The following is a 10,491-nucleotide window of genomic DNA, read 5'->3' on the forward strand; positions in this document are numbered from 1 at the left end:
TAGAGGCTTCGCCTCACAAAAATCCCGAGCACCCATCCACATTGCGTTTTGCCGGTGTAGCCAAACGCCAGTCTCGGTGGACAAGACCTCCAACCACGGCTTCACGCACAGGATCACGATTGAAGGTACTGCATATAGATTTTTGGCTATCTTGTGTAAAATTTTATCTTGTTAGTTTGTTTTTCTCCTGGCAGAATGTTCTTAATTGGTTGATATTATAGTATATTTTCATCAATGAGAAAAATCTTGAAGTTCTCTTGTAATTTTTATTTTCACAAATGGGAGTGCATTTGGGGAATCAGACCTTCGTCTATCACTTACCAAAAAAAAAAAAAAAAAGGTGAAAGTGAAATAAAAATAGGAACATGCTATGATAAATTTGATAACTCCAAGGAGTTCACCACTTGGGCCAACCCTCGGTACAAAGAGAGTCATACAAATAGGAAATTGAGGTTGCAATATCCGCAAGAGAATAAGGCTAAAAATATGAGAATTAATTGAATTTTACATGGGTTTTATTATGTATTGGTAACCTTTATTACAGAAAAACTTGACAAGAAACCTAGTTGCCGAAGAAACTAGTTCCCAACCAAGTGCCAAAAGAAACCTTGTTTGATCGATGAGATTTTTCTTGAGTGTCATTACAATAGATGGCAGAGGTGTTGCCTGGGTCAGAGGAGTGCGAAGTTGTTGTAAAATTAAATGGATGGTGCAAAAATTCTTATTGATGCTAAATAATATTAATCCAAACAATTAACAATAAGATAAATATAATACAATAAATAAAAAATAGAGCAAGGAAAAATCTCACAAAGCTATAGAATCACGCAAGAGCGTTGTCCTTAAAGGTTGATTTCGTGCCTCCCGGAGTGTATAACTCGGTGCGATCGGATTTCTTGACACGCAACCTCCCAGGATTAGACTATAGCGTCTACCTTCGTTAAGAACGCACTTTCAAGTAACGAAGATCAAATGAACAACCCTTTCTCAAGTTGAAGAGGATGAAAAATTGAGTAGCAAATAACTCTAATTTTTCTCTTTGGTAACAAAGAAAAAATTCTGGAGCATGAAAATGAAATCTCACTAAAAGTAATATTTTTTGATGATATATTTTTTGTCAAATGAAGACTTGCTTATATAGACATGGGGAAACTTTTTTCTTTTAAAACACATTATTATGCAATCTATTTATTAAAGAACAAACGGTCATGAGATTAATGTATAAAAGCAACGGTCAACATATTTAAGATAAACGGTCAACAAATCATCAAACGGTCAAAAAGGCTTAAAGACAAATGGGTTATAATCTAAGAAAACCAATGGTAAAGAATTAAAGCCAACAGCTAAAAGAATTGTAAATATTGAAGACAAATGCTTTTAACAAAAGAAAACCAACGGGTAAAGGAATTAAAACCAATAGTTAAAAACTTGTAAAAGGTTTTATTACCCAACGGTCAAAACTCATGAATATATTTTATGTTGAATGGTCAAAAATTAATAGGTAAATAAAATCAATATTTGTAACATTACAACAATCCCCCACATGTTACAAATATTAGAATAGAAGGAGATTGAAAGCATGCATCGATGTGGTACCCGAAAGTTTTAACCACAACTAGGATAAATAAGTAGGAACTTAATGAACTGTGGTAGAGTTAGACTCTTTTAACCAAATTCATAAAGTAAGCAAACTTATCACCCACATAACTTTCTCCAAAAGAAAATTGATAAATAAATAAGAATTAACAAAAAATAAAAAATCGGGTTGTTCTGCGGGTTGGCGCCTTATACAGGCCATGCGCCCCTGGGTTTCATGAGTGCTCTAGAGACCTACCCAAGTCTCATAGGAAGCGGCACCACCTCCACACTCACATAGGTGGTATCCATCAAGAGTGTGTGCAGGTAACACCCCATCCCAACAGGTAGGGACTATGGAACCATTAAGAGTTTTAAACTCATCCTTAATCACCCTGCATCTTTGTACTGTCTTACACCATAGGGATGGACTCATCAACAATCTTATCAACAAGATAGTGAAATAACATAGAATGACAGTACCACACCATGATCACTTGTGACTTCGTTTCCCATTAAACCTCATTCATGGGATCTCCAATCACAGAGGTTGGGTATCCATCACAGTGTCATCATTTGGGTATCAGTCCTATCCCCCTCGATGTTTCACTCACCAGCCTTCTTGCTAGTGGCTTGGTCAAAGGATCTGCCAAATTCCTTTCTGACCTCACAAAATCCATGGATATTACACCGGTCTCAATAAGCTGCCTCACAATATTGTGCCTTAATCGGATATGTCGACTTTTCCCATTATAGATCTTGCTCTTGGCTCGAGCTATGGCAGCCTGACAATCACAATGAATACAAACAGGTGGAACTGGGTTAGCATATAAAGGCAAATCAATCAAAAGGCTCCTTAGCCATTCAGCTTCAGTTCCAGCCTTCTCCAAGGCAACTAACTCTGCCTCCATTGTGGATCTTGCTATGCAAGTTTGTTTGGAGAACTTCCAAGATATAGCTCCTCCTGCTAATGTGAACACATAGCCACTGGTAGGCTTTAGTTCATCTGAATCAGAAATCCAGTTAGCATCACAATATCCTTCTAATATAGCAGGAAAACCATAATATGACAAACCATAATTAATTGTGCCCTTTAAATATCTCAACAATCTAGAGATTGCATCCCAATGCTCAATACTAGGATTATGAGTATATCTACTCAATCTACCGACAGCATATGCAATATCAGGGCGTGTACAGTTTGTCAAGAACATTAAACTACCAATGATTTGTGCATATTTCTCTTGTGAAACACTATCACCATGATTCTTAACCAAATGTATTTTAGAATCATATGGTGTAGACATAGGTGAATAATCAAAGTGCTCAAATCTTTTTAGCATCTTTTCAACATAATGTGACTGAGATAAAGTAATACAATTATTATCTCTAAGAACTTTAATGCCCAATATAACATTAGCTTCACCCATGTCTTTCATATCAAAATTAGATGAAAGAAATCTTTTAGCTTCATGCACAACATTCATGTTGGTTCCAAAAATAAGCAAATCATCAACATATAAACAAATAATGACACCTTCATTATTACTAAACTTGCTATAAATGCATTTATCTCCACCATTAATAGAATAAGCATTAGACAACATCACTTTGTCAAATTTTTCATGCCATTGTTTAGGAGCTTGTTTTAATCCATACAAAGATTTCACCAATTTACAAACTTTGTGTTCTTGACCGGGGATTACAAGTCCCTCGGGTTGTTCCATATAAATTTCTTCTTCTAAATCACCATTTAAAAAGGCAGTCTTGACATCCATTTGATGTACCACAAGTTTATAAATAGAAGCAATAGCAAACAATATTCTAATAGATGCAATTCTAGTAACCGGAGAATAAGTGTCAAAATAATCAATATTTTGCTTTTGCTTGTAGCCTTTAGCCACCAAGCGTGCCTTGTATTTATCTATTGTACCATCCGGTTTGAGTTTCTTCTTGAACACCCACTTACAACCAATTGGTTTGGTCTTAGGAGGTAACTCAACAAGTTCCCATGTATGGTTAGACATAATTGAATCTAATTCATTATTAATAGCTTCTAACCAAAAAGGTGCATCAATAGATTTGATTGCTTCATTATAACATATCGGATCATCATCAATAATATAAGTAATAAAATCATTACCGAAATTCCTTTCCGTTCTAGCTCGCTTGCTCCTCCTCAATTCTTGCACATCATCAACAATTTCATTAGAAGTAAAAGAAGGTTCATGCAATAATTTTTCCTTATTTTTCAAAGGAAACACATTCTCAAAGAAAATAGCATTTTCAGATTCAATAATAGTATTGTAATCTAAAACATCACTCTTAATAACAAGAAATCTATAACATGAACTATTGCAAGCATAACCAATAAAAACACAATCACAAGTTCTAGAGCCAAGTTTCCTCTTTTTAGGCTCGGGTAGCATAACCTTTGCCAAACACCCCCACACTTTGAGGTATTTCAAACTAGGCTTACGACCTTCCCAAAGTTCGTAAGGAGTTTTACCGGTTTTCTTATGAGGCACTTTATTTTGAATGTGACAAGCCGAAAGAATGGCTTCCCCCCACATGTTAGTGGGTAGCCCGGAACTAACAAACTAACAAGCATAGCATTCATCATTTCTTTCAAAGTTCTATTCTTTCTTTCGGCTACTCCATTAGATTCCGGTGAATAAGGAGGTGTAACTTCATGTATTATGCCATTTTGTTCACAAAATTCCTTAAAAGGATTAGACTCATATTCACCACCCCTATCGGTCCTTAGTCTTTTAATCCTTTTATTCTTTTGATTTTCAATTTCAATTTTGTATTTTATGAACATTTCTAAGGCTTCATCTTTGGATCTTAATAAATAAAGTTTAGTAAATCTAGAGTAATCATCAACAAATATCACATAATATTTTTTACCACCTCTAGTCATTGTGTGCTTTAAATCACCCAAATCACTATGTATTAACTCAAGAAATTTAGTTTCTCTTGTAATAGATTTACAAGGTTTTTTAGTGATTTTAGTCTCAGCACATACTTCACATTTATCCATATTGGCTTCACTTAGTGAATTAATAATTCTAGTTTCTTTCATTTTCTTGATGTACCCAAGATTTACATGTCCAAGTCTACCATGCCAAATATTAATAGAATCAACCAAGTAAGCACAAGAAGATGAATTTTCATTAATAATATTAGCAACATTTAATACAAAAAGACCTTGATCTTCATAGCCTTTACCAACAAATGCATCATGCTTAGTTAAGGTAACAATGCCACCATCAAATAAAACCTTAAGTCTTGCCTTACCAAGCAAGTGTACCGAAACAAGATTGTGTCGAAAATGAGGAACATGTAGAACATCGGAGAGTGAAAGGGTTTTACCCGAAGTCAGCTTTAAGAGAGCTTTCCTTTTGCCTACCACAGGCACAGATCTATTGTCTCCAACAATTACCCGCTCAGTATTTTCCTTTATTGGTGTGTAGGAGGATAAGTCTTCTTTATTTCCACAAATGTGCCTAGTAGATGCGGAATCAATCACCCATCCTTTTACTTCCGTGGTCATGTTAGCTTCAGATACGACAGCTGCAATGATCTCTTCCACTTCCGTCACATTTGCCTTGTTTTTTGATATTGATCCTTTGTAGTTGTTGGTGGTCCTCTGCTTACATGCCGCTGCATAATGACCTGCTTTGCCACAAGCAAAACAAATGACCTTTTTCTTTTGTATTAGAGAATGAGATGTGTTGAATCTTTTCTTATCATTCCAAGGTTTTCTTTTGGGCTTATGGTCAAATTTCTTGTAGTGTTGTGGAGGCCTAATAGATCTCTCTTCTACTAAATTAGCTTTGGAAATAATTTCCTTAGCTTTGTTAACCTTTTCCAAAGACCTATTCCTTTCTTCTATTTTAATATGCACTATGGTTTGTTGAAGACTCATGAAAGTCTTCTTTTGTTTGAAATGGAGTTTATACTCCTTCCAAGAGTCGGGTAATTTTTCAACAAGACACTGGGTCATAAAACTTTCGGGTAGACCATTACCCTCTTTGGTTAATTCAGCAACTATGTTATGAAACTCATGAATTTGAGAAGTAATACTCTTTTCATCAGTCATTTGAAAATGTAAGAAATTGCTTGCAGCAAATTTCTTAGTACCCTCATCCTCAATCACATATCTACCAACTAATTCATCCCATAAATCTCTAGCAATAGTAAAATGGCAATAAACATCAAACAATTCATTAGATAAAGAATTTAATATAGTATTCACACATAATGTATTAGTCATTTCCCAATCTCTTAATTCTTTGGATTGTTCTTCAGATTCCTCATCCGGTCTAGGCTCAGTTAGAACACTAGAAATTTTTGTAAAATCTAAAACTGCAAGAACCTTTTGTTGCCAACGTTTAAAATTATTTCCATCAAAATGTTCAATTTTTGTAGCATCTGGAAGAACTTTAGCAGCAGCAAGAATTTGTGCATCCATGGTCAACCTTTAAGATTGTTGTAAAATTAAATGGATGGTGCAAAAATTCTTATTGATGCTAAATAATATTAATCCAAACAATTAACAATAAGATAAATATAATACAATAAATAAAAAATAGAGCAAGGAAAAATCTCACAAAGCTATAGAATCACGCAAGAGCGTTGTCCTTAAAGGTTGATTTCGTGCCTCCCGGAGTGTATAACTCGGTGCGATTGGATCTCTTGACACGCAACCTCCCAGGATTAGACTATAGCGTCTACCTTCGTTAAGAACGCACTTCCAAGTCACGAAGATCAAATGAACAACTCTTTGATCAAAGAAGATGAGGGACAAACCCACACAAAAAAAAAGACCAAAATATAGCTCAATGGCTTATGAAAATAAAATTTGTTGGAAGAAGAAAGATGTTGTACGATCCTTTTCTTTGGAACCAAGAGAAGTATGTCTTAGAGCTAGTAGGTGGGCTCAATTTATAAGAACAATTGAGCTCTTTGCTTTTACTAATACCATTAATAACCAATGGTCAAAAGCAATGCAATAAGAATTTTTCCTCTTAAATCCAACGGTTAAAAAGCAATGCAAGAGGAGTTTTTATTTTCTTTTAAAGCCAACGGTAAAAACTGCAATGCAAGAATAATTTTTTCTTAAAGCCCATCAATAAATGACAAATGGTGAAAATTAAAACTCATGATGGTGACTTAATTACCAACGGCTAGAAAAGTGTAAGATGAAATATTTTTTCATAAAATTCATATAAGAATACTTGATGTCAAACAGTCAAGAGAATAATTATCAAAATGAAATAATGACCAATGTTTGTAACATCACAACACCATTTGCATGCGATCCCTGCTGCATGTGTTATATATATATTCGGGATTGGCCCGTAAGTTTAATTGTACTAGCTAGGAAGGAAAGCAAGAGATCAATTGTTGTCTTGTGCTATTCATTAATTCAAGAGAAAATGGCGTACAACCAAGCGGAGCTTGCCAAGATTGAGAGGGAAGGGTTTGCTCTTATAGACAAACACTTTGTGCGGCCCATGAGGAACGGTCACGGTAGGGTTTTTCGGGAGAACCAGGCGGAGCTTGCCAAGATTGCGGCGGAAGGGTTTGCTCTTATGGACAAACACTTTGCGTGGCCCAAGAGGAATGGTCAAGTGGCCAAAATTTCCGTGGGATGATCGATAGAGAATCCAAGTACTACGGATGAAGAAGAGGGTCGTTACTATTGGAACGAGGCACCCCAACCGAACTGTATGTGTGGTGGCCGTTATATATATATATATATGTGTGTGTGTGCGTGTGTTTTTTTTACCTTTTAAAGCACTTTGTTTCACTGTGTGTCTTCTTGTTGTATTTAAGATGCTTTAGTATTTAAGTGTCGGAGTAGAAGATTGGGTGTAATTTGTAACCTAGTTATATATAAGTTAATCTCCTTTATTATCTTAATTAATAATTACATTGTCTCTCTCTCTCTACCTCTCCCTCTCTAGACTTGGATGCTATGTAGAGACGATCAGGACAAGGACCAAAAGGCATGGATGTCTGATGAGTGGCCGAGCCACATCTAGACCGGTGTGGCTATATATGCCTTCAATTCCAATAGTTTGAAAAAAAAAAGAATTCTCATTTATTTTTTTAAGTATGAAGAAATTTTGAAGTAATTAGTTAATCGCGCTTCCAAAAATCATCCATCTCGCTTCACACTATAATTTTTTTCTTGGTGAGGTTTACGCTTTTAAAGAATGGGGTTCGTAACACCATTTATGAATTTGTTAGTTTTGTGTTACGCTTGACAAAGAGAAGGCCGAAGGTCGTGGCCTACAGTTCACATGAATTGTACGTCATGAGCTTTATTTTGGTTTAGGGAGGATTTTTTTTTAAAAAAAAGCATCAATTAATGTCGTTTACAAACAAACGTTATTCTAAAATTGTGTACAATTATAATATGTTGAGTTCACTATCTGATGACACGTTTCTTGATATGTGCTAATTAACTTATTAAGTCGTGGCCTTATGCTTTATCTTTTTTACTTATGAGATATTATTGATTTAGAGTGAACTTTTTGCCAAACGATGAAAATTGGGGACCAAAAAAGGAAAAGGTCGTTGGACAACCTTGCTAGGTTGGTTTTTGAAGAATTAGACACATTTTTGAATGGTGATTTATTTCATGATCATTATAACTGTAACGGCCTAGGGAAAAACGCTAGCCACATCTGCGCTATCACTGTGATAGCGCAGATGTGGCTAACACTTTTTTTTGGGTAGTTACAAATGGTATCAGAGTCATTGCCCAACTTGAGATTGGGGGAACTAGCGCTCACAATCCTATTAGGGTTGCCATGAGGACGCTGGGTCCCAAGAGAGGGTGCTTGTGGCGTCCCAGATCGCCGGGGTATGGGGATGGGGATGGGGATGCACTTATATGTATATTCGTACCATTCTTGACAACAACGTATTTTAAAGCCGTAATGATCATGCACCCATCAGAACTTCACAGTTAAACGTGCTTTTGAAAGAGTAGTATTAGAGATGGGTGACCTCCTGAAAAATTTAATTTGGACTAGTAAAAAGTAGACAATATTGTGTTTGTTGCTCCGTGTTCAATTAGAGATTTAAGCCATCTTTTGTATCTGATGAGTTTAAAACTTTTAAATTTGATTTATAATATTTGATATTAGACTTGGAGACTGGTCGTTCGACCGTGATAATCGTGTAAACATATAAACTACATTATGCTATAATAAAAAACGCAGCACAAATAAAGGATTTATAATCACCTCTAGCCATTGTTGCTCAAGCATAATGAAGAACCTTTAAGCAATATAAATCTGCTCTCAGCAATATGAACATCCTATAAGACAAAGTAGAAAAGGGATCTTCTGACCGATGTGTTAAGGATGGACACACCCTTGAATTAATGATTGTGCGAACTCCACAGAATAATAATGCAAGAGATCAACACACAGTATTTATGTGGTTCAACAGTGGGCGTACATCCACGAGACTAAGTCCAATCAATCCACTATAAACAACTTGTTACAGTGGTGTTTACTCAAGTTATGCAAAACTTGAGTTAATATAGAGAGAAACAACCTCTGTTGAAACTAATATACACTCTCAGTGGTGTATTAAAACACTCTTTTTCTTAACTCTCTCTCTGCAGTATAACTGAAGCTCTCCTCTCCTGGCTTCTCTTCTCGTGTGTTGTTGTTGATCATCATCAATCATGTTTGAGGCATAAGGCCCCTTGGCTATTTATAGCCAAAGTTAGAACCATCTAGATGATGAAGACAAATTGAGAACCTTCTAGATGGATGGAGAACTCTCTAGATAAATCTTTATAGAGAACCTTCTAGATGGATGGAGAACCATCTAGATAAATCTTTGTAAAGAACCTTCTAGATGGATGGATAACCATCTAGATAAATCTTTGCAGAGAACCTTCTAGATGGATGGAGAACCATCTAGATAAATCTTTGCAGAGAACCTTCTAGATGGATGGAGAACCATCTAGATAAATCTTTCTAGGACTTGCTCCATTGTGTTCAATCAAAATCTTATCTTAAGTAGGGAAAAACCTTGTCAGCAGCCAACAAATCTCCCCCTCCCTACTTAGAGGAGCAAGCCACGACTAACTCCACTCACAGAAAGTTTAAACCGGCTAACTGGGAACACAGCTCAAGCTTCCCAATTAGAACCACTGTAGTCAACATATCAGAGGGATTCTTTTCTGTATGGATCTTTTCAAGCTTCATTTGCTTCTTGTCTATCGCCTCACATAGTCAATGATACCTCACATCAATATGCTTCATCCTTGAGCATAACTTGGAAGTACCCTTCAGATATCTTGAGATCCATTTCACAGCTTCCCAATAGTCTTTGCCCAGATTTGGGAGAAATTTGCTGATAGTACCTACAGCATGTGCACACCATGGCATACATAAGACTCCCAATAGCTGAGAAGTAAGGAATGACCTCCATTGCTTTCTTCTCTTCCTCTATACATGGACATGAGTTTCTACTAAGCTTAAAGTGATTAGCAAGTGGCGTGCTAAATGGTTTAGCATTTTTCATGTTGAATCTTTCAAGCACCCGCTCAACATACTTCTCTTGCGACACCCACACCTTCTTGGCTTTTTTGTCTCATATAATTTGCATACCCAAAATCTGTTGAGCTGGCCCTAGTTCCTTCACGTCAAAGGACTTGAACAACTTCTTTTTCAAGTTGCCAATCATTTTTGCATCTTGCCCTACTATCAACATATCATCAACATATAGCAAAAGGATAATGAAGTTACCTTTATCAAACTTCTTGAAATAAACACAATGATCTGCCTCGGTCTTGTTGTACCCATGACCCATCATGAATGAGTCAAACTTCTTGTACCGTTGTCTTGGTGCTTGAGACCATGCATACTTTTCTTCAAT

Source organism: Corylus avellana, chromosome ca1 (genome assembly GCF_901000735.1).
Source record: "Corylus avellana chromosome ca1, CavTom2PMs-1.0".
In the NCBI taxonomy this organism is placed as follows: domain Eukaryota; kingdom Viridiplantae; phylum Streptophyta; class Magnoliopsida; order Fagales; family Betulaceae; genus Corylus; species Corylus avellana.